This window comes from Bos grunniens, chromosome 5 (genome assembly GCF_055505025.1).
Source record: "Bos grunniens cultivar Pamir isolate PY7600 chromosome 5, Bosgru_T2T1.0, whole genome shotgun sequence".
NCBI classification, from domain to species: domain Eukaryota; kingdom Metazoa; phylum Chordata; class Mammalia; order Artiodactyla; family Bovidae; genus Bos; species Bos grunniens.
Window position 1 is genome coordinate 21,232,063 of NC_141169.1, and position 25,184 is coordinate 21,257,246.

The following is a 25,184-nucleotide window of genomic DNA, read 5'->3' on the forward strand; positions in this document are numbered from 1 at the left end:
TGCGACCCCATGGATTGTAAGCCCACCAGGTTCCTCTGTCCATGGAATTCTCCAGGCAAGAATACTGGAGTGGGTTTCCATTTCCTTCTCCAGGTGATCCTCCTGACCCAGAGATTGAACCTGGGTCTCCTGTATTGCAGGCAGGTTCTATACCATTTGAGCCATGTATAGTCCATGGAATTCTCTAGGTCAGAAAACTGGAGTGGTAGCCTTTCCCTTCTTCAGGGGATCTTCCCAAACCAGGGATCGAACCCAGTTCTCCTGCATTGCAGGCAGATTCTTTACCAAATGAAATATCAAGGAAGCCTATCTGAGCTACCAGGGAAGCCCCCAAACATTTAAGGAGTAAATAAAAGATGTTTCAAACAAAAATGAATCACATTCAGTCTTGAGATCTAGTAAAATGGCATTTTCTTTTAAAAAAAGAAATTTTGATTCCAAATGTAACAAACCATGTTCAAATGAAGATTTGCATATAACATTGCATATAACTTACATGAAATTCATTGTTAGAATTCCACTGATTTAGTAAATTGCTGTAAGCAACTGATCGACATCCACACTGATTTAATAAGAGCTTTAATTGCATATGGTCTGTGTGAGATAAAACAAAAAGAAAACCAATTAGAGCAGTTACCAACATCTTCATCATTATGGTTATTTTTATCATAATGATGAGTAACATTTTTTTTAACTCCTCACACATTGGAAGTGCTTTCATCTTCAGTACCTCTCAAATCTCACAGTCGTCTTTACGGTAGGTAGAACTTGTGTGATTTATTCTCCCTAGAGTTGGAAATTCTGAAAAAAAAAAAAAATACACAAAAATGAAAACCAGTGATAGCTTATGGTGAATGGTGTCATATTTGTGATCTCTGAAGAAGATTTAGCTTTGGGACCAGGGACCAAGCTTAATCACTCAAAAGCTTTTGCATAGCAGAGTTTTTTTAAAGTATGAAAAGGCACAGAGAAAGCTTTTGACATAGACATCAGAAGGAGGATGGAGAGTCCCCCCATTACTAGTCTTAGCAAGGAAGCTAGATACTTTTTTAATTAGTTATTACAATAAGTCAAAAGAATGTCTCAAGGTTGTAAAGATCTTACTAGACTCACTCCCACAATTTACATTTTAAGATAACAGGATTAGTCAGGTTTTCAGGAGGGAGAAACTGTCATCAAGCAGGATAAATTGTTATATAATTCTTAGTACAGAGTTTAAGCTGAGTTGTTTTGTTGTGTAATCATCAGTTCTGGGCTTAAAGAAATAAAAAGTTTTATGTGACTAAGACTAAGGAATGCAGAGGGGAAAAAAAAAAAGACGTTTGTCCTTTCCTCCTTGAGAATTCCAGACTCCTACTTCCTCCTTGAGAGCCCCAGACTCTCACTTTCTCCTTCGCAGGGACCCCAGACTTCTTATCAACCTGCCTAGGAATTGACTCTCTCACCAGTACCAAAAATAAGAAGACATTTATGTTGTCTCTGTGTCAGGTGGCATTTTTAAGAGATGGATGCAGAAGGATCCATTATGGGAGAAAGAAGTCAGGAAAATGTGTTATGAGCTCAACAATGGAATGGCTTAAGCTAAGATGATTCCCCAGAGATCTCTAGTGTTTGGTTAGAAACAGCCCAGATAACATTAAAATAGATGGAGAACTATATATCTTAACTTATTATTCTGAAGACATTTGAGTTGTTATAAATGAGAGTGTTATAACAGATTTACATGTATCCATCACCAACTTTTCCTCTACATCCCCTGCTCTCTCCCCATATAACCCATAATATACTGTTTTGAAGCTATATAATATATGATGTTATGTTATATCCTACACATCATTTCATTTAGGAAAACGCAAGAATACTTTATGAAAGAATAATAAGTCCATTTGAATTGAATGTGGATTTAAGTAGAAGAAATTATTATTTGTTTAAAATTGATGGGGTTTTTTGAGGTTTACTTCTTTTCAAATTCCTGGATGAATTTGCCCCCTTTTTGTGTGAATAATACATTCTACCTGAAATTTCATAGTCTTATAAACTCTTCCTGAGACCAACCAGAAATATTGTACATTTTCTTTTATGTGATCTTTCTGTTGTTCAGTCGCTTAGTTAGCTCCTTATGACCTCATGGACTATAGCACACAAGGCTCCTCTGTCTATGGGGTTCTCTAGGCAAGAATGTTGGAATGGGTTTCCATTTCCTTCTCCAGGGGCTTTTCCTGTACCAGGCTTAGAATCTGTGTCTCCTGCACTGGCAGGCGGATTCTTTACTACTGAGCCTCCAGGGAAGCCCAATTTTTGGTAGATGACTGCAGTAAACAGATGGTCCTCTTACTGTTTTAATGGAAAGGAGTCTTATTAGCAAAAGATACTCAGTTTTAACACTTCCTGAAACAACCAACTTTGAGATCTTGAGCAAGTCAGATATTTGTTATGGATCCTTTGCTCTCACTAATACAATAAATGGCCAGATTACCTCTAAAATACATATATAGCATAGTATTCAACTCTGTTGCATTATTCTGTCTCTGAAGTACTTCACTTCTTACTTCCATTATATACATTCATTCTTTTGAAGCTCAAATCCATGTTCAACAGTGACTCTTACCTTGTTTAAACCCTACACAATGTAAGACTGCCAAATCTAGAAAAGGAGTAATGATGAACAGAATGTCAGCAGTAATTATAGTGGCAAATCAGTCTTTTAGGACACAACTTGAACACTGAAAGCAAAACCATTATATCGATGTGGTCTGTAGTGTTATATAATTTGAGCTCTCTTGAAATTTGGGTAAAAATCAATCCTTATTAATTTCTCTGGTAATAGCTCATTGTAAACATCTGTGGCATATAAATTTTTGAGGTTGATGTGGGCTTTTTTTCTTGCTTTTAAATAGACATTTTCAAATTATTCTCACTGCTGAAATCCAGTGTGAAATATAAACATTAATAATATGGAGAGATTGGTTTTTAGAATTACTTTTAGAGACTGTTTTTAGAATATATTGATTTTAAAGCATCTATTCTGTGGTATAATACACGTAAGGAAAAGCCACCTATTGCCTGAAAGTTACTTTCAGGAAAGAGGCTCAGCAATAATGAGTTATAATGTTGCCTTTGATAATGAAAGCTGGAATGCTTCCTGAAGGACTCGGAGCATTCATATATTAAATATTTATTTAGCATGTATCAAAACATTGAAAAGAAATATGAAAAATACTTTAAGTGCCATAAATAACATTAGCTTTCATTCATGTTAGTTCTACTTGAGCTAGTAATCATTTACTGCAAAAATCATTATGTTTTGCCATATTTCCTGTATGTTTAAGAGTCCAAAGGCCAAACCTTATTTCCCCAGAGTTGACAGTAGAGGATATTAAGTTTAGTGAAGCCAGAATTCCTGAAAATACTTTGTACACCTACAACGAAGTACCACAGAGAAGAGAAATGCTTCCCCTTGGAAACAATAGAGATCCATGCATGTACTCAAATGCATACATGCCAGCATGCACACGCACACACACACACACACACACACATTTCTAAGTGCAATTCATTTGGACAGTGCTTTTGTCTATAAAGAGAGAGCAAAGATATACTTCAGAAAAAATATTTCTGGTCTCTGACTTTAGCTTGTCTCTACCATCCAGACATGATACGTTGTGCTCAAAGGAATCACTAGGTAACCTTTGAGAGATTTGAGTGTGTACTAAAACAGTTATTGTGGGTAAATATAACACTTTGAGCTCCTTTAATGTAATTTAAATTATAGCAATGCAAAGTATGGCCTTAAAATTTTAGCATTAAGGTGGAATCTTAGGCCTCTTGAACATTTGTAGTAAGGATTTAAAAGACTTAAAATCTCTTAAACTTGAATATAAGGACTTGAAGAAAAAGACTTTTGCATCAGATATATGTGTTGTCAGTCAGCTGCCTTCATGAATTGCATCTTTGATATGATTTCTTATATAATTTATAAAATTATTTTAGCTTTAGGTATAGAAAATTTCTCTATCAAAAATATACCTTTAGACTGAATACCTGATATGTAACAAAAGTGAAGAATTATTTTTAAGAAAATTATGAAACCACCTTCTTAAAAAGAAAAAGCAATGTGGGCTTATATTTATAAGATATGTTTTTAAAGAAACCCTTTATTCCAATTTTTCAATTATTAGGTTTAATAGTCTTAAGTGGCACAACCTTGTAAAAGTGATGCTACGATTTATATTTATTTCTAATGGGCCTCTGGCTGGATTTTGGCTTTGGTTGGGGTCAAAGCCAATTTGTTCTTAAGTTGAATTAATTCTGATGCTTGTCACCCATACTCCCTTGTCCATTGAAGCCCAGCTTCTAAAGGTCAGCGTACCATCTACTGACATGCAAACTAACAATTAAGAGTGGGCTATAAGGGAAGACTGTTAATATTTTGAGTGGCAAGAAAAGCCACAGTCATTTTGTCTGTGAACTTTGGATGCTGAAATCATCCTATGGAACATGGCCACATCTAGATAAATGTCAGCTTTTTTTCTATTAAAACTATTTCCAATATCTGTCAAAATGCTTTCTTCCATAGAATGTTTCTGGCCCATAGTGGCCTGTAAAACATGTATTTGGAATAATATTCGGAAAAAAGTATAGTTTTTTCAAAATGAAAAAGAAAATCATATCAAAGATACAATTCATTAAAAACAGTGTATGCTGCTGCTGCTGCTAAGTCACTCCAGTCGTGTCCGACTCTGTGCGACCCCACAGATGGCAGCCCACCAGCCTCGCTGCCCCATCCCTGAGATTCTCCAGGCAAGAGTACTGGAGTGGGGTACCATTGCCTTCTCCGAAAACAGTGTATCTTATAACTCAAATTTGAAATTTCTCCCTGAACTTTAACCCAGACTTTCAGGAAATGAGAATGCATTAAAGCTCTCTGAGTATAAGAACTCTTAATCACTTTATCACTGAAATAACTTGAGGGGAACATAAAAAAAAAACTTTTTGAGAATGACGTAGTAAATTGTGGCCAACAAACGACATCCTTTATGATATACATGAAAATTCTAAAATGTTTATTTTATAAGAATGGTGAGAGAATTCGTAGATGACAGTGTTGAGGTATCCAGCTCCAAACCTGAGCTCACAACACTTGGCCAAGAAGTCTGAGTTACTGAAAGATACACACCTCCTTTAAAAATCCATTGTGTACAGAGCTTTGCAAGACAAAAAAAACTCTGTGATGTTAAGTGCTTGGTGCAGTGATAGCAATGCATTTATGGTGGCTTTATGAGTAAGGGTTAAATGACAAAGCTAAAATCTGCTCTAACCCTCTCTGTCTATCAAACATCTAGAAATGAAAAATTGATTGCTGTCAGCTAATGGCAAATTGGGCTTCCCCGGTGGCTCAGACTATAAAGAATCTGCCTGCAGTGCAGGAAACCTGGGTTGGATCCCTGGGTCAGGAATTCCATCCTGACCAGGAATGGCAGGAATTCTCCATCCCCTGGAGAAGGGAATGGCAGCCCATTCCAGTATTCTTGCCTGAAAAGTCCTATGGACAGAGGAGCCTTGTGGGTTATAGTCCATGGTGTCCAAAAAGTCACGTGGGACTGAGCAGCTCACACACAAACAATGGCAAATTGCTTTGAGTAAATAATGTCACCTCTTGATGACTACTTTTTTCCCTCATGGGGCTTATAAGACCTTGCATCTATCAAGCTTTTCGTCAAGCTTAATCCGATTTACACCATTTTCCCTTTCTTGCGAGTATTTTCTTACCTCCAAAGCATTGTTAAAATGAACACGAAGGGCCGACTACAATCCAGTAAACAAAAAGCGGTAAATAGTCTGAGGGAAATGTGTTCCAGGTAAAACGACCTCATTTCCTTGGACGTGATGCATCCTAGTACCATTCTCTAGTAGTACTAACTGTAGAGCTGACTGCCAGCTTTATTTATTTCATTAAGTCCTTGAGTTAGTTCACTGCTCACCTTGAAAATAACTTCAGTTGACAGACTGGTGGACAGGCCGAACATGCTTCCAGCAGATTGCTTAAAGAAGGCCACCTGTAGAGCTGCAAAAGAAAATAATTAAAATAATGAGAAAAAACTTTAAATTGAAAGTTAAAAATCCACATTATGAAATAATTGAGAAAGGGTAAGGGAGGGATAAATCCTCTTTCTAGAGCTTCTGCCTCTCAGTCTACTGACAGTACTTCAACCTGTCGATCTTTGTGTGGATATGGACACTCCTTAGGAAGGAATTAGGTACATTTTTCTGTAGCACTTTATGTTAGCCAGGTGACTTTTGAAAAACACCTTTGAAAGGGAGCTCCTTCCCAGGAGAAGCGACTTTCAGTTCCAGCCCCAGATAGCTAGAGAAAGTAGAGGGCCTGGAGGTTGAGTCAGTTGTCAACAGGCAATGGTTTAATCAGTGGTGATTAGGTAATGAAACATCCATAAAAACCCATGAGGACAGGGTTTAGGGAGCTTCCGTGTTGGTGAACATTTAGAGGGACTGGGAGAGTGGCTCCTGCAGAGGGCATGGAAGAGCCGTGTCTTTTCCCCTGCCTTGCCCTGTGCCTTTCTTTCACCTGACTGTTCTTGAGTAATATATTTTTATTCTAAACTGGTGATCTTTCTCTGAGTTATGAGCCACTCTAGCAAATTAGTCAAACCCAAGGAAGAGGGTGTGAGGACCTCTGATTTATAGGCAATGGTCAGAAGTACAGGTAGCAACATGATCTTCCAACTGGCATCTGAAGCTGGTGGAGTGAGGGGGGCAGTCTTAAAGGACTGAATCCTCAACCTGTAGAACCAGATGCTAACTCTGAGAGATAGTGTCACAATTGATTTGAGCTGTAGGATATGCAGCTTGTGCCTAAGAATTGCATGTTGGTTTGGGAGAGCCTACATACATGTGCATGCGCTCACACACACACACATTGCACTTGGGTCTAGGAACCTAATTTGGTTATACTAAATCAGGTCAGTGGTTTTTACCTAGCCCTTGTATTTTCAGAATGTGGGATGTATATTCTTGGCTGTATCTGAAATTGACAACAAAAAGCATGGCATTAAATAACAATGACTCACATATTGAGGAATATTCAATTTTCTTTTCTCTTAATCCTTTGGTTGGCCTCAGAAGTAGGCCTTGTATTTTTTTTGGGGGGGGGATATAAAGTTAACACTTCTTTAATATTTGCTAATTTTCCATTATAATAATGAGAGCAGACCTCAGTTCAGAATGTCCTTCAGGCAACAGCATACAGTTAGAATTTAATACTTCAAAAAATAATTATTTTAGTTACAGTTTTCTATTTATTTTATTGACTATACAAAATCTTCCAAATAAATAATTTGGATACAGACAAACTAGACAAAGAGTCAAGATTGTTGACTTTTCCAAAATGTTGACTTTTTAGTATATGAAACGTGAATAGTATCCTAAAAAATAGAAGCTACCTTAACCACTATTAATTATTTCTTAGCTAGAAATTCTCTCATATTATTTTTTCAGGCTAGAAATGAATATTTTTAAAGTCTCGTTCTAGTTAAAAACTTCAAGATTTGTAACGTGTATATCCAACATCCTAAACTTATGCCTATCTGGGACTAAATACTTAAAAGTCACCCCTCATTTACTTTCTTCATCTGTTATCACTTCCCAGAGTGTCAGCTAACTGAAGCGTCTATAAGAAGAACAAAAAAGTTGGGACTACTGGAAATAAGGAATAATTCCATTCATGCAGTCAGTAATTTTTTTCAATTAGTCAGTATTTATAAATCTCTTATGACCAGTTTTATGTTATAAAAGTAGCTCAAAGTAAAATACGATATGTGATCTCAAGACGGTAGTTGTAAAACAAGCTCATTTGGTTTACAAATATATTTTGCTTTTTTCATTTTTTAAAAAACTTATTTAGTTTTTAATTTAAGGATAATTGCTATACAGAATTGTGTTGTTTTCTCTCAAACATCAGCATGAATCAGCCATAGGTATATATATTGTTTGTCAAGGAAAGCTATAAAAAAAAAAAAAACTGAATATCAAAGCTTTCCCTGAGGGATGTGCCATATCTAAGTCCATAACTCTCCACTATTTTCTGTTTATCACACCTGAACCTCTACTAGTGTACGCACTCTCTTCTTCTAAAGGCATTGAACTGAGTATTCCAAATTTAGAATAGATTGGAGAGTCTTTGTTTTTGAATTCCTTGTTTAATTAAACAAATTGAATAAAATGTTCTGCACAGAGCAGAGAGTTCTGTGGGAACTTGTAGAAGGGCATCCAAGCGATCTTGGTATAAATTAAGACTGAGATAAATTTTGAGAAACAGGTAACTGCTGTCCCTGAAAGAAAATAAAGAGAAAAATGTTCCCCAGGCAAAGGGAAGAGCACATAAAAAGACATCGGAGCTAGAGGCAGATAATGTTGCAGCAGGGCGCACAGTAAAGCTTTACGAGAACAGAGAGGCAAGAAATGAAATGAAGTCTGAAGGAGAGAGTCTGAAGCCAGATTAAGTAAGCCCTTTCATACCTTAATAAGAAGCTTGGAACTTATCTTTAAAATAGAGGGTGGATACTAATGGTAACCCATATCTTCCCACACAATAGTTAGCTTAAAGATAATCAAGGGTTTGATAATGACAGTATCTACTCCTCTGGGTTCAGTCCTAGCTGGTTTGCAGGGCCAAGTTCCCCTAGTCCTTCATTTATTTGTTGATCCTGAGTTAATTTCATACTCCTCCTGGGCATCTGTTCTCTTGGGCTTCTTTCTTTGGCATCCTTAAAGTGGCATCCATCCCAAGGGAGGGAAGACACTCCAAATAACTAAATCACATATCCAGGCCTCTAAGCTGCTCCTTCACACCAAAGCCCTGGAGGAGCATTACAAAGATTAATTAAAGCTCAAAGTGACTGGGATTCCCACTTTTCCTTCTCTTTATTTTTCTTCCTATTTTCTATTCTACTTGTTATTCATGGAGGACTAGAAGGATTTTTACTCTATTTTTGTAATCAGCCAAGTGCTGTCCCAAGGTACAGCATTCCAAAAATTGAATTGGGGAAAAAATGAAAGAGCATGCTGTCAAAATCAAAAGAGATGATATGCTCCATTATAAAATAAAATATTCAGAATATTATTTATATGTTTAAATTATTCATTCCAATGACAGAAAATTAAGGTGATTATTTTCCCCCTGTTATGCATGTCATGTTTCTCACAATAGGTGGAAAATAGGAAAGTCAGTTCTTTCTGTGTCAGGATTGAATTGTTTCTTCTATTAATGGGTTTAGTGAAATTTTAAAAGCAGTTGCACTGAGTTTAAGCACCCTAAATAAAAGATTAATAAGAATTAGGAAAACTGTCTCTTATGAGTATACCATCACAGCTCCAAAAAATCTTCAAAATGTATGAGCTTCTTTGTCACTTTAGAATAACATTTCATTTGTGTTAATTTAATCTCAGTTTCCACTTCCTGGCTCAAAACCTGTCATTGGTTCTTCATAAACTTCAAGATAGACATCAACTCCAAACAAAACATATAAAGTTGTAATGACCCATTCATTCATTGATTTAGCCATTATTCAACAAGTGTTCATTGAATAACTCATATATCTTACTCTTTACTAGCTGCATTCTCCATCTGGTTTCTACTTAGCTTTCAGTCTTTTCTCCTACCATGTTCCCACTTACACTCTTTATGATGGCCATCCTGATCTGCTTGCAATTTCCAAAGCAGGCTCAGACTAGTCACACTTCCTCATCTTCCCTGTCTTATTCCCATGCCAAGAATGACATTTACAGCTCAACTTTCTAGCTCAGTGTTTCAACAACATATCTGGTCTTCAAAATCACATGAAAGATTTAAAAAATACATTCCAGATATCCAAACCAAAGACTTGGATTCAGTAGATCTCTCAGTTCAGTCCACTTGTTCACTCATGTCCGACTCTTTGTGACCCCATGAGCTGCAACATACCAGGTGTCCCTGTCCAAAACCAACTCCCGGAGTTTACACAAACTCATGTCCATCGAGTCAGTGATGCCATCCAACCATCTCAGCCTCTGACATCCCCTTCTCTTCCTGCCTTCAAATCTTTCCCAGCATCAGGGTCTTTTCAAATGAGTCAGTTCTTTGCATCAGGTGACCAAATTATTGGAATTTCAGCTTCAACATCAGACCTTCCAATGAACACCCAGGACTGATCTCCCTTAGATGGACTGGTTGGATTTCCTTGCAGTCCAAGGATCTCTCAAGAGTCTTCTCCAACACCACAGTTCAAAAGCATCAATTCTTCGGGGCTCAGCTTTCTTTATAGTCCAAATCTCACGTCCATAGATGACTACTGGAAAAACCACGGCCTCGACTAGACAGACCTTTGTTGACAAAGTAATATCTCTGCTTTTTAATATGCTGTCTAGTTTGGTCATAACTTTCCTTCCAAAGAGCAAGCATCTTTTAATTTCATGGCTGCAATCACCATCTGCAGTGATTTTGAAGCCCCCCAAAATAAAGTCAACCACTGTTTCCACTGTTTTCCCATCTATTTGCTATGAAGTGATGGGACAGGATGCGATGATCTTAGTTTTCTGAATGTTGAGTTTAAGCCAAATTTTTCACTCTCCTCTTTCACTTTCAAGAAAGAGGCTCCTTAGTTCTTCACTTTCTGCCATAAGGGTGGTGTCATCTGCATATCTGAGGTTATTGACATTTCTTCCAGCAATCTTGATTCCAGCTTGAGCTTCTTCCAGCCCAGCAATTATCATGATTCCTCTGCATATAAGTTAAATAAGCAAGGTGACAATATACAGCCTTGATGTACTCCTTTTCCTATTTGGAATCAGTCTGCTGTTCCATGTCCAGTTCTAACTGTTGCTTCTTGACTTGCATGCAGGTTCTCAAGAGCAGGTCAGGTGGTCTGGTATTCCCATCTCTTTCAGAATATTCCACAGTTTGTTGTGTTCCACACAATCAAAGGCTTTGGCATAGTTAATAAAGCAGAAATAGATTTTTTCTGGAACTCTCTAGCTTTTTCGATGATCCAGCGGATGTTGGCAATTTGATCTCTGGTTCCTCTGCCTTTTCTAAAACCAGCTTGAACATCTGGACGTTCATGGTTCACGATTGCTAAAGCCTGGCTTGGAGAATTTTGAGCATTACTTTACTAGTGTGTGAGAGGAGTGCAATTGTGCAGTACTTTGAGCATTCTTTGGCATTGCCTTTCTTTGGGATTGGAATGAAAACTGACCTTTTCCAGTCCTGTGGCCACTGCTGAGTTTTCCAAATTTTCTGACATATTGGGTGCAGCATTTTCACAGCATCATATTTCAGGAAGAAGTAGCTTGACTGGAATTCCATCACTTCCACTAGCTTTGTTTGTAGTGATGCTTTCTAAGGCCCACTTGACTTGACATTCCAGGATGTCTGGCTTTAGGTGAGTGATCACACCATCGTGATTATTTGGGTCATGATGATCTTATTTTAGAGTTTCTGTGTATTCTTGGCATCTCTTCCTAATATCTTCTGCTTCTGTTAGGTCCATACAATCTGTCCTTTATTGAGCCCACCTTTGCATGAAATGTTCCTTTGGTATCTCTAATTTTCTTGAAGAGATCTCTAGTCTTTCCCATTTTGCTTTTTTCCTCTATTTCTTTGCATTGATTGCTGAGGAAGGCTTTCTTATCTCTCCTTGCTATTCTTTGGAACTCTGCATTCAGAAGGGTATATCTTTCCTTTTCTCCTTTGCTTTTCGCTTCTCTTCTTTTCACAGTTTTTTGTAAGGCCTCCTCAGACAGCCATTTTGCCTTTTTGCATTTCTTTTTCTTGGGGACGTTCTTGATCCCTATCTCCTGTACAGTGTCACAAACCTCAGTCCATAGTTCATCAGGCAATCTATCTATCTGATATAGTCCCTTAAATCTATCTCTCACTTCCACTGTATAATCATAAGGAATTTGATTTAGGTCATACTTGAATGGTCTAGTTGTTTTCTCCACTTTCTTCAATTTAAGTCTGAATTTGGCAATAAGGCATTCATGATCTGAGCCACAGTCAGCTCCTGGTCTTGTTTCTGCTGACTGTATAGAGCTTCTCCATCTTTGGCTGCCAAGAATATAATCAATCTGATTTCAGTGCTGATCATCTGGTGATGTTCATGTGTAGAGTCTTCTCTGGTATTGTTGGAAGAGGGTGTTTGCTATGACCAGTGCTTTCTCTTGGCAAAACTCTATTAGCCTTTACTCTGCTTCATTCTGTACTCCAAGGCCAAATTTTCCTGTTACTCCAGGTTTTTCTTTACTTCCTACTTTTTCATTCCAGTCCCCTATAATTAAAAGGAAATCTTTTGGGGACATATTTTCACCCTTTTAAATTAAAAGTGAAGATACCCAGCAATATTAAATGTTGGGAGATGAGGTGGATTCATAAGACAGCTCTACTTTTTGGAGGAGTGGGGAGATAAGTTGTCACAACCATTTTGGGGAACAATTTGGCAATTTGTGGAATACTTGAATATACTCCTCTCTCATAATTCCATTTCCACGGTTAGACACAACTTTGCCCGTATACCTACGGAGATATAAAACCATTTAGAACAGAGTTGCTTAAAACAGTAAAATTCTAAACATGAATAAAAGAATGGATAAACTATTTGAAATATTTAAGATGGAACACTTTAAAATAGTTACACAAGTTGGCGTCAACCCATGTCCATTTGTTGAAACTTCACAAACAGAATATTGAACAAAATAAAACCAAATTGCAAAAAAGTTCACATTAAGAAAAAATATGTAAAAATTATAATGACTTTATATGCAGAGAAGAAAATAAAAATATGTTTTAGCCATATATATAATAGAATGTCAAATGAATTTTAAGTCTCCTTATACTAAACAACAGTAATACATTTAATTGCATGTACATAAGCCAAGTATTTCTTGTAACACCTCCAACTCATCCATCCATACTGTGTTTTCAGCAGCACTAATGGATGCTATTTTAAGAAGAATTCCATCAATATATATATATTGGTTCTTTCTCAGGTTTGTTGTGAAAAGCAGAACACTCCAAACCAGGAAACTTTTTATTACCATTTTCATTTTTATCTTTGGAATGCCCAGTTGTTCAAGAAAATTAAAACCAAAATAGTGTCAGGTAATTCACAAAAAATAAAGAAAAACATCATTAATGTGGAGAAACTGTTTTCTTCTTTTTCAGAAGTTAACTATGCATTTTTATTTCTTCAAAAGACTGTTGTTCAGTCAGTAAGTTGGGTCTGACTCTTTGCAACCCCACTGACTGTAGCACGCCAGGCTGCTCTGTCCTCCACTGTCATGGATTTTGCTCAAATTCATGACCACTGAGTTGGTGATGCTATCGAACCATCTAAGCTTCCTCTACCTCTTTCTCCTTTGGCCTTCAACCTTTCCCAGCATCAGAGTCTTTTCCAGTGAGTCAGCTCTTTGCATCAGGTGGTCAAAGTATCAGAGCTTCAGCATCAGTCCTTCCAAAGAATATTCAGGGTTGATTTCCTTTAGAATTGACTGGCTTGAGCTTCTTGCAGTTCATGGGATTCTCAAGAGTCTTCTCCAGCACCACAGTTCAAAAGCATCAAATCTTTGGTGCTCAGCCTTCTTTATGGTCCAACTCTCACATCCGTGCACGACCACTGGAAAAACCATAGCTTTGACTGTATGGACATTTGTCGAGAAATTGATGTTTCTTCTTTTTAATACACTAGTTAGGTTTGTCATAGATAAATATAAAATATCCTTATCTTTTCTTTTTTAGTACTTACAATTTTAAAATTAAACTTAGTGAGAATACTATGCTTCTAGACACTTATTTTATTCATCTGTATGATAGATTAAATAAGACCATAAATTCTATGTAGCAACTAGTATCAAGAGATGAAGTATGATTTCCTGTGTCTTGATTATTGGCTGGCCTTGTGGCACCCTTTAACCAATAAATTGTGCTGGAAATTATGTTGTGTGAGTTCAGCAGCTATGGCCTCAAGAGGATTTGTAGTATTTGCCTTTTCTCTATTAAATTGTTGCTCTAAGACCATCGTATAGGGGCAATGGTCTAGCCCAATGAAAGGCAAGAGACAACTGGGAGAAGTTGTCACCAATGAGAGAGAGCACCAACTTTCAGATAGGTGAGTGAGGCCATCTTGTACCTTACAAATGAAGCGTAGCTGAAATAGCCATCCCCAAATACACACTTTGGTGTATTGATTATTTTGAACTCCAGGCACTTGAAAAACAGTGAATTCAGAGATAGACTTATTCCAAACTCCTTTTATCTGTCTAAACACCTGTTTTAAAAGGAGTTCAATTGTCATAAATGCCCCCCCTGGGAGTTTCATCAACCAGGAGAGATTGCTTCTTATCACACAAGAGGAGACTAGAAGTCTACACCACACCTAGGAAATCTGTCACAAACTATCATATCTCCCATCTGTTCTTTTAAGGTCTGTTTATATTTCCAAAAAGTCATTTACTGTCCCCTAAGAGGACTGCATATCTCCTTTCCTTTATCTCTTAAAATGATCAGTCAATTCAGTCGCTCAGTCCTGTCTCTTTGCAACCCCATGGATTGCTGCACAGCAGGTTTCCCTGACCATCACCAGCTCCCGGAGTCTACTGAAACTCATGTCCATTGCTTCGGTGATGCCATGGCCGTAACTTGAGTCCATTTAGTCACAGACAAGAGTTAATGATATATAAGCCTAAATTCTAAGCTACCTCTTTAAATTATTCTTTTTTTTTCTGGATACCTCCCATGTATTTATGATGTACACATTTTCATAATCTTATATCCATTTTTTCTCTTGTTAATCTGCTTTTGTTACAGACTCAGTGATAACTCAGAAGGGTAGGTGGAAACTTATTTTTTCTCCTCTACATAGCCCACTTTATCTTCCAGCATCCACTGAGGTTACCCAAGTAAGTCAGCAGAGAGGTCACCTGCCAACCCAGAGAATGATGATAAATGATAAATATTTGTGGTTCATGCCACTGAGTTTTGGTGTGCTTTGTTTTACACCAATAGCTACTAGTTATAGAAGCTAGGACCTGGAAGTTGGGAGTTACTGTGACAAAAATCTTGAAAGAATTGTGCCATTGATTTTAGGACTGGTGGCAAGAGAACTTGGAAAACAGTGAGAAATATGTAAGCAAAGACAGGGAAGATGGCTGGAAAAGGTACTGTTGGAGGCTAGAGAAAGGGTAATCTATGTGATGTTATGGAAGAACAGAACAAAAATACTGACTTCTGGAACTGAGGGTAGAAAATATACATAATGAACAGGATATGATCGAGGACATCTATGGACAGGAAGTTGAGAATGCAGATAGGTTTTTAGTGTGTGTATTTAGCTGCGTATAAGATATTGGAAGGAAAGGAGCTAAGGAAGGAAATGATTTGCAATTAAAATTTAGAAAAAATATAGAAGGCCTAGGAGCATACTGGGTTGGAAGTGGCTGCTTCCAGTCTGCCCAGTAGTAAAAAAATCTTCAACATAAAATAACCTCAGCAGACAAAGATCTCACCAAGGCTGTGCCTATGCAATTTTTAAGACCTCTTAGAGATTTAAATTCGTGCCTTATTTACCTTGTCAGTCTGCCAAAAGTATTCTAAGGATCTTAAAGGCATTTCCCTCAGCAGTTTCATACCCTTGAACATGAGCTAATCTTGTGACCTGCTTTGACCAATAGAAAATGATTCCCTGACCTAGCCCTTAAACGTGTTTGCAGCTGCCATTCTCAGCTGCCCTGAGAATCACTATTTAGAGGCCAGTTAAGAATGCTGTAGGACGAAAGGGTATATACAGAAGAATTAAAGTGACCCATCCAAAAGTCATCACTGACTGCTTAAAAATTGTTAGATCATCTTGCATCTTATAGCCACAGGTAACCTTCCATCTGAATGCAGTTGTTTAAGAGAGCCTGGGAGAAATATCAGAGGAACCACCAGCCAACTTACAGATTATTGCAAAATAATAAAGTGCTATGCTTTGGTATACAACTGAGGCTTAGAGGAACTTTTTATAGAGCAGTAGTTGATGGTTAATAGTCTGATATGATCTTCATTCCAAAAATCAATGTTAATGACTGCAAATGCTACAGTGGTAAAGAATCTACCTGCTGATGCAGGAGACACAGGCTCAATCCCTGGGTTGGGAAGAGCCCCTGGAGAAAAAAAATGGCAACCCATTCCAGTATCTTGCCTGGGAAATCCCATGGACAGAGGAGCCTGGTGGGTTACAGTTCATGGGATGACAAAGAGTTGGACACGACTGAGCACGCACACACGCCATAAGTTAATACAAGTAGTAGAGTTACTGACACTGTGGGTCAGGCCCCAACAAGGGCTTTCCTGCCCTGTGTTTTTGGAGTGAGTAAAATAAGACCAAGTTAGGCTTGGATGCAAAGGAAAGCTATATCCTTCAGTCAAAGAATTAAGAGGTCTGAGCTGGGCTCTAGAACACACTCTCCTGATGGGCAGGGCAGGGAAGGGGTGTTCTGGGGTCAGGGGGAAGGCTCAGACCTGCTGTTTATACCGCCACTGTGCACAGCCCACTTGGCTCCACTGTCTGCAGAATTGGGTGCTGTGCCCAGCACTTTTGCACATGGCAGGAGATGACGCATCAGTGAAGCCATTTCTCACCAGAAACTCGGGTCTGAAGCGCTGGTTCAGGACCTCTGCCCACGGCAACCTGTGAGCATGCGAAACTAGATGGAGCACAAAGAAAAAGCAAAAGGTTAGACTTTATTTTATTACCATATTCTGTTTGTATTTACCGAAAATTTTTAATGGGTTTTGATGGTGACTCTAGTTCTCGAGTATAGTCAAACATGTCTCCCAAATTAAGGTGTTTAATGACAAATTATATGTTTAAGTGATTAACATAAGATATTTTATATTACTAAAGGTACTACAACAAAAAAGAGTTTTTTGAAAATAGGAGTTATATCACTTATTTACTTTACTGCACATTGAATTTCTCTGACCACGCCTCAAGATTTAAATAGTCATGAAGGACTAAAAAAAGCCTTCCACTTCTGTATTTATCTGCTACTTCTTTGTATTTCCTGCTATTATTTTTCATATAAATGATGACTTACTGAGGGAAAAAAGCTTCCTTACTATGTACCCTTGTAATTCTGATGATACATCCATTGTGATACAGTAATGCTCTGATTGAATGCCTTTGGCTTTGATTTTGATTGCATTCATACTTGGAAGGCAAAAATCACACCTTAACCAAATTGCACTTGCAACCTTCACGAGATTGTCAATATATTTCATATACGTCATTGTATTTTGTTATAAAATAAGCATAGTAATTCATATACACACTGAAGTTTGATAAACAGTAATCTGAGAAAGGAACAAGCTATCTTTTTGCAGATGTTCAAGTAATCAAACCATTCTGCATTTAGAATAATCTTCAAATTGCAAAGGAGTATGAGGATGGGTAGAGGACTTCAAAATGTTTCTGTCCTCCTGCAGGGTGAATTCTGTGTTGTTTTGGTGTTAATTCTATATAATTTGAAAAAAAATTAATAGTCTTTATAATGAGACATTGATGTGCATTTTTTGGGAAGGAAGCATTTAAAGATATCTCCTGAGTTAGAGGATAAAACTCCCTGGAATTGTGATTCCCCACATTCTTTCTGTTAGCTTTTTTCTATTATACTTTTGTGCAACATTTTTAGAGAGCTTTATGAAGAATTTACATGAAAAACACTATAAATATTTAAACTGTAAATATATATATATATATAACTTATGAAAGGATCACCACCATAAAAAGAATTTACACATTAATCACCCCCAAAAGTTTCAACACCCTTCCCCCACCACCCCCCTGCATAGCCAGGCAACTACTCATCTGACTTTCTCACTATAATGTTTACATTTTCTGTTATAACATGTACTTAATTTTGTCTGGCACTTTTCATTCAACATAATCTCTTTAAGTGATTGTCCTTTCATGTTTCCCATTAGTTTCAATGCGAAGTATGTCCTCGGAGCTCATCACACTGCCAACCAAAAGTGGAACTCTTTGCTTCACATCTTAAGGAATGATTTCCTTTAGTTTTTTAAATATGTTTATAGTTGCCTTCAAGACTGTCCACTAAGTCAGACACCCGGCCCTCTTACAGACACTTTCTGTTACTTGCTTGTGTTTCTCCTGTGTATGGATCTGATTTTCCCATTTCTTTGTGTGCCTCATACTATTTTGTTGAAAACTGGCTGTTCAGATAATATGGTGTAGTAACTCTGGATGCTAATCTCTCTTGTTAGGACGTCTTGTTGCTTTGCTTGCTTGTTCATTTGATTAGTGTTTGGACTGGATTGTTTTAGTGAAGTCCATTTCCCTGCAATGTGATACCTCTGATATCACTTCTTAGAGAGTGCTGGCTTGGATGTGTGCAAAGTCAAAAATGACAGTGTCTTAACAGAGCTCTCTTTGACTCTTCTCCAGTTCTTTGTGTTAAGCTATCTGCCTCTTTTGATATTGCACTCAGTTGGCTATGCTTCCTAATTGCCAGCTGATTGTTCTAATTTTTTGACATTGCCTTGCAGTATAAATTGCTCCATGGTCTGACCCAATCAAGAACAGGCCCCTTTTCAGGAGTAGTTTTTGAAGGCAGTTTTGAGGTTTGTTCTGAAATAAGAAGAAGTAATTTTAGCTGTTTCTTTTCCTGATAAATCAACTGGCCTATGTTTTACTTGGTTGCTCTCTTAGAGTCTCCAATCTCCTGTTACATACTAGAACTCCAAATTCCCATTAATTTCACAGTGTCATTAGACTTGAACTTTCTCTTACTCTACTCCCAGTAAAGTCAGCTCACCTGAAGAGGGCTTTGGAGTCTTCTGGTTTTATACTCTGCCTCTCCCCATGGGCAAAATCTCTGAGTCATTTTCCCAGAACTGTAGGAGAGAACGGTGGACTATTCTCATGGGGTGACTCCTTTACTTTATAAGTAGGGTGATGGTAGCCTCTGGTTTCTCAGCTTTCCTCTACCAGCATGGAATCTCTGCCCCATGAGCAAGCTTGGGAAAGGACTACATTTATTAACACATCGGGTCCCATTATTCTCAGTCTGCCTTCCTTGGTAGAGCCTCAGTGCTGAGAGTGAGGGCTGAATGAGGGGAGGGAGCCCTCTATTTCCTGGTTGCATTTGTTCGGAATTCAGCTTCTGCCAGATACAAGACAGAACTTGGAAGGATGAGAAATGCTTGCAGCCTTCTCCTCCCGGGGGGACACTATAGTTTCTGATGAAGATCTGGAGCAAGCTTAGCCACATCATCTTGGCTGCACCTGACCGGAGTGAATTTTCTATTATGCTGAGCTGGGAGTGGAGAAAGAGGAAACAGGGCATGATTCAAGTGTCACAAATGCTCATTGCATAAATAATTATATATTTGCTGTATATCCTTAGGACAGTTTCCAGTGAGCTTACATGATTAAGGGTTTGGGGCCTTTATCATTTTTATCATCACGGTTATTTCGCCGAGGAAGAGGTTCACAAGTCTGTCATTCTGGAAGTACTGTTTCAGTTTTTGACTATTACATATAAAGTTGTAAGTACATTATTGTACAAGTCTTTTGTGTGGGCATATACTTTTTCCTCCCCTTGGGTAAATATCTAAGAGTGGAATGACTGGGTTATAATGATCCTATAGGGCAGGTATGTGTTTAACTTTTTAAGAAACTATCAAACTGTTTAAGACGTTTGCAGTAGTTTGCATTATCATCCGGAGTGTAAGAGTTCTAGCTGCCTCACAGTATCCTTAGTGTCCTCAGTAAGATACTATACCACAGTGTATCTTGTTTTCATTTCAATTTTCCCAATGGGTAATAATGTTCTAGCTGCCTCACAGTATCCTTAGTGTCCTCAGTGGATACCATACCACAGTGTATCTTGTTTTCATTTCAATTTTCCCAATGGGTAATAATGATGAGCATTTTTTTCATGTGTTTATTATATTTGTATCTTTGGTTAAATGCCTTTTCAAATCTTTTGTACATTTTTTAAAGTTGGGTGTCCTATTAATGTATTTTTAGAGTTCAGAGTCTTATTTTTTTGTTCCTATAGTTTATATTAGGTAGACTTTTCATTGTAAATTCTTGCATGCATCATGTAGTTTAAATTTTATTTTAGTTTAATTTAAACTTTTTCTTTCAATTGCTGAGTTTAACACATTTACTTATAAAAAATAAAAATAATACACAAAACAAGTAGGAAATCCAGTTGTACAAGTTTGTACAAGATTGCCTGTGATGAAAGCGCTTCCCTTGTCCTTCCTATCACTCTCATTTTTGTAAGAGGCAATGCCTTTAACCATTTATGACTTTAGTTGTAATGAGGAGTCCAAACCTATGGAGGATAGTTTTAGATGGAGCTTTATTTTTATTGACTTATCATTCCTTTGAATCTTATCTATCCACTTCCTGTTGTGCTAGTTGAAAATTTAGCTAACTTTCAAACACATTCACAAATACTGTCCTGTATTCCACCAACTTCCCCAAATAATGTCTTTTCTAATTTGCATCAACTAAAAATGATGACTTCCTTGTATAGTTATTTGTGTAGAGTTGTATACTTCTTACTGCCTTTCTTTTTTCTTACTGAGAGAATAGAAGAGAAGCAAAGCATGCACATTCTTTACTCTGTTACTAATGTCTTCCAGCTTCTTAATAGTTTTCTCTGTTGCTTGGGACACAATGTTGAAGAAATCCTTCTTGGACTCTTGAAGTCAGTATTTTCCTATCATGTGACCAGTAACTTCACAAAATACACATCTGTTTCCTTAAACTTCATAGAGTTTTATGGTTTTTTTTTTTTTTTAATTCAAGGCTTTGCTATTTCTTGATTTACTTATTTTACTTGAGAACTTCAACAAATTTAAAGAAAAAAAGGTAAATAAGAGCTAGAGTAATACAGACTATTTTGGCTATGATTAAAATTAACTCAAATTGTCTAAAATATAAAGGAGAATTATGTATTAATTCAAGGAAATTCCAGGAATACAATGGTTGTGTTCAAGGTCTCAATAATGTCATATAGCTCAGTCTCACTTTCATATTTAGCATTTTAGAAACTATCTTCTGATGATGGCCACTGAAAGATCTGGACTTAACAGCTGTCCAGGCTTAAGTGCAGAGAGAGCTTTCCTCAGCAGTAAGCCTGCCGATAGGTAAAAGTTAATAAACATGTCTCATGGCTGAAGAGGGGCATGTACCCACTTCTGATCAAGTCAATATGAACGAAGAACAGTATCCGCACCTCATGGAGCTGAGACTTGTGCATAGAATCACCCAAACCATTTGAATGGTGCTTGAAAAAGGAGTGGATCCCAGATGAAAGTTTCTTTGGTAATATTAGAACAAAGGGGAAATGAATGCTGAGAACACAATAAACTTCTTCCTCACAGGGTAAGGGTCCTTTGAATGTCTGTATTTTCAGTTTTGCTCTGGTGATAAGCAGTCTCGAAGTCTCAGTAACTTACAACAGCATAAATTTATTTCTGGCTCACATTGTATGAGGGCTGTAGATCAGCTTCAGCTCTGCTTGACTCAGCATGCTCAACGTGGCTCAGCAGCTCAATATCTTATTCAGAGCCTCAGGCTGATAGAGTAGCCCCTGTTTAGGATGTTCATTCTCACAGCAGAGGGCAGGGATGCGAGAGTGATGTCAGACCAAATCAAGCAGTATTATTTAAAGAATCCAACTCAAATATGGCAAATGTATATCATGTTCATTCACATCTCAATTGCCAAAGCACATCTACCTGGTCAAAATCTGAGGTCAGTGCCATGATGACATATGCTCAGAAAAATCACAGGTAGATTGATAGGGATGTATAATCCTGATACAAGGAGAAAGTGAATATTTTTCAGCCGCTGTACAATCTACCACAAGAGTGTAGAATTTTAGATTACAAACTATTTCCCTATAAATTTTGAAGGTATTTCAGTTTTTTGGCATCTACTTTTACTGATAAAAAATGTGGTTGACCTAATAATTATTATTCTTTTACAGCTTATTTTATTTCCTTTAGAAGTTTTCAGGATGCACTCTGTCTCAGTTTGGAGAAATTTTGATTTGCAATTCTTATCAGATGTTTTGTTTTGCTTCACATATTTAAATCTAAATTTTTTTTTTTTTGCATGTGATTTAATATGTGTATCCTTTCTTTTAGATAATGTGTGTATCCTATAGTTAGCTTCCATGGTGGCGCAGAGGGTAAAGCATCTGCCTGCAATGCAGGAGACCTGGATTCGATCCCTGGGTTGGGAAGACCCCCTGGAGAAGGAAATGGCAACCCACTCCAGTATTCTTGCCTGGGAAATCCCATGGACGGAGAAGCCTGGTAGGCTATAGTCCATGGGGTCACAAAGACTCGGACACGACTGAGCAACTTCACTCACTCACTCACTCATCCTTTATTTTAATTGTTTGCTATTCTTTTCTCTTGTATCTTTGCTAATTTCAAAGGGATATAGTGTATTCAGTGTTCTTTTCTAAATGTGATTATCTCTATATCTTTAAATTATATTGCCTAAGCTTCTCTAGTTATTAGCTACAGAGAGTAAACAATATCATTTTACTCTCTGCTGTGGAAAATTAAGGACTATTATACCCTTCCCCAACCCAGGTGGCTATGTGGTAAAGAATTCCAACTGCCAATGCAGGGGATGCAAGTTTGATCCCTGGGTAGAGAAGAACCCCTGGAGGAGTGCAACCCACTCCAGGATTCTTGCTCGGGCAATCCCATAGACAGAGGAGCCTGGCGGGCTGCAGTCCATGGGGTTGCAAAGAGTCAAACAACAATAACCTTCCCTGTCTGTCCAAGTTTCCCGATTTTTGGCACTCTGGCATATTTTTGCCTGCTGTTTTTCAAATGTATTAACTTTTGTTTCTATAATTAAAACATTCCATTTGCAGCCAGTTTTTATAAATGTTAAGATTTAATGATATATTTACCTAGATTCAGAATTCTATTCTAAGCCTTTCACTCCTTGATGTATTGATCCCTTGTTTTTAATTTTGATTCATTATTTATTTGACTACAATGCATTTGCAGGTAGATTTTTATAATACTATATATGTTAGATTCTTTTATATTTCAAAATGTCTTTTTGTTTTCTTTTTATGTGAAAGCTACCTTTGTTAAGAATGTATTTAATATTTTTCCCCTGAACATTTTTTAGATGTTGATTTTTGTTCTAAGTACTTTAATGAGCTGGAACAGGCTGGGTGCACAATGATAATTACATATTATTTTATGTTTAAAACATATACCAGTTTATGTCTTATTCTCAGGGATTCTATATTTCTTTTCTCTTTTTTTGACAGATGATAAACTTTCCATTCACATAAGCAAAATTGGCTTTGCAGCAAATTGCTCCTTCTATGCTTTCTATTCTGTTTGTTCTTGTTGCTTTGATAGGGATATCTCCCATTTGATTCTCCCTTTATATTTGCTTTTTCTCTTTTCAGCACATTTTAATTCTAGTACAATTTCACAACATGTTTGAAAAATTAATCTTCTTTGCTGCTGCTAATTCCATGTGAAAGTGAAAGTGTTTGTTGCTCAGCTGTGTCCGACTCTTTGCGACCCCATGGACTTTAGCCCACCAGGCTCCTCTGTCCCTGGCATTTCCCAGGCAAGAATACTGGAGTGGGTTGCCATTTCATTCTCCAGGGAATCTTTCCAACTCACGGATACAACCCAGGTCTCCCACATTACAGACAGATTCTTTACTGTCTGAGCCACCAGGTAAGTCCCAAAATAGGTACTAGGGATGGAACCCAGGACATATTTCTTTGGATATCACAAGGATATAACATAGTAATTCAGTGTTACATTGGAAGGGATTTTAGATGTTACATAGACAAAATCTTTACTTTAGGACTAGGAGGAGTTTGGGATGAAGTTATTTACATATGGCCCCACAGTCTGTGACCTCTGAGCTGGGTTGAGACAAAGACACAAATCAGAAATCATTCAGTGAGGAAAGGAGAGTGGTTCCTTATTATTACCTTGAGTTTGTTCCTTGTCTTCAGTTGTCAATATTTATCACAATTATGATTGATTGGGAAGCATGACCTTTTCATATATACATTGTGCATCAAAAAACCAAGTGAATTTTATATAATGAAGACAGCAAATTTATTTCCTCAAAGCCTTAAGGCTTTAAATACAAGTTATCTTCAGTGAATATTGTTAAGAGCTTCTCCAAATTAATTATCTTTCACAATGAGATGTATAATCTAAGTTATATCAAAAAGCCAAGAAACTTAGATGACTGAGGCTTAAGCCGCAACTTCTGCTGCATGTTCTAAACAATCAGCTCTCTAGTCTAGCTCTGATATTTATTAATAATATATTTATTAAAAGGATGTGGCTTAAGAAAATGTTTCTTTCATATTGAAGAATTTTAGTCATATGTGTACCAATTCAGTCTCATAGTTTCCATTAGGATGAGTCAACATTTTGTAAGCATTTCAGTTGTAAGTGGGACTGAGAACTTGTTTTCTTTCTTCAGTTTATGGAGTCAGACAAACTGACACATTAAATAGTAATCCTGAAATTGTTTATTCTTCCTGTGTTCATCAGATAATTCTCCACTGGCTCACTTTAGTGAATAAGTCTTTGCAACACAGCAAGAAAAAAGGAAATGTAGTACAGATAGAGCAAATCTTTCATAATTTAACATCTATCTCTCTATCTATGCAATTTCAAATATATATTTTATATATATATATATATATATATATATATATGGCATGTTACATGTTTGTGTTTCCTCCAAAATATATTTTTAAATGACAGTGATATAAAATTTAGTATGTGGAATTATGTATCATTCGGTTTTAGTTTTTATTCTTTAAATACCCTAAGAAAGATTGACAGAAGTTAGAGAAGGAGGTGACAGAGGATGAGATGGTTGGATGGCATCACTGCCTCAATGGACATGAGTTTGAGCAAGCTCCAGGAGATGGTGAAGGACAGGGAAGCCTGGCATGTTGCAGTCCATGGGGTTGCAAAGAATTCAACATGACTTAGAGTCAAAACAGCAAAACCTAGGAATCATCAAAAGTGCAAATAACTATATTATGAACTGAACTTATGCCACATAAAATCACTTAAAAGAATTATT

At 37.2% G+C, this 25,184-nt stretch overlaps 1 long non-coding RNA gene across 1 annotated transcript in view; it reads right to left on the minus strand.

Moving 5' to 3' along the window:
• Window positions 1–561: 561 nt before the first annotated feature.
• Window positions 562–25,184, minus strand: part of LOC147371388 (uncharacterized) — a 28,340-nt gene continuing 3,717 nt past the window's right edge. The window contains exons 2-4 of the long non-coding RNA XR_015164739.1: window positions 16,550–16,734; window positions 5,982–6,064; window positions 562–801 (exon numbers count right to left, since the gene is read on the minus strand). This is a non-coding gene — a long non-coding RNA (uncharacterized LOC147371388). The remainder of the gene's footprint in view (window positions 802–5,981; window positions 6,065–16,549; window positions 16,735–25,184) is intronic.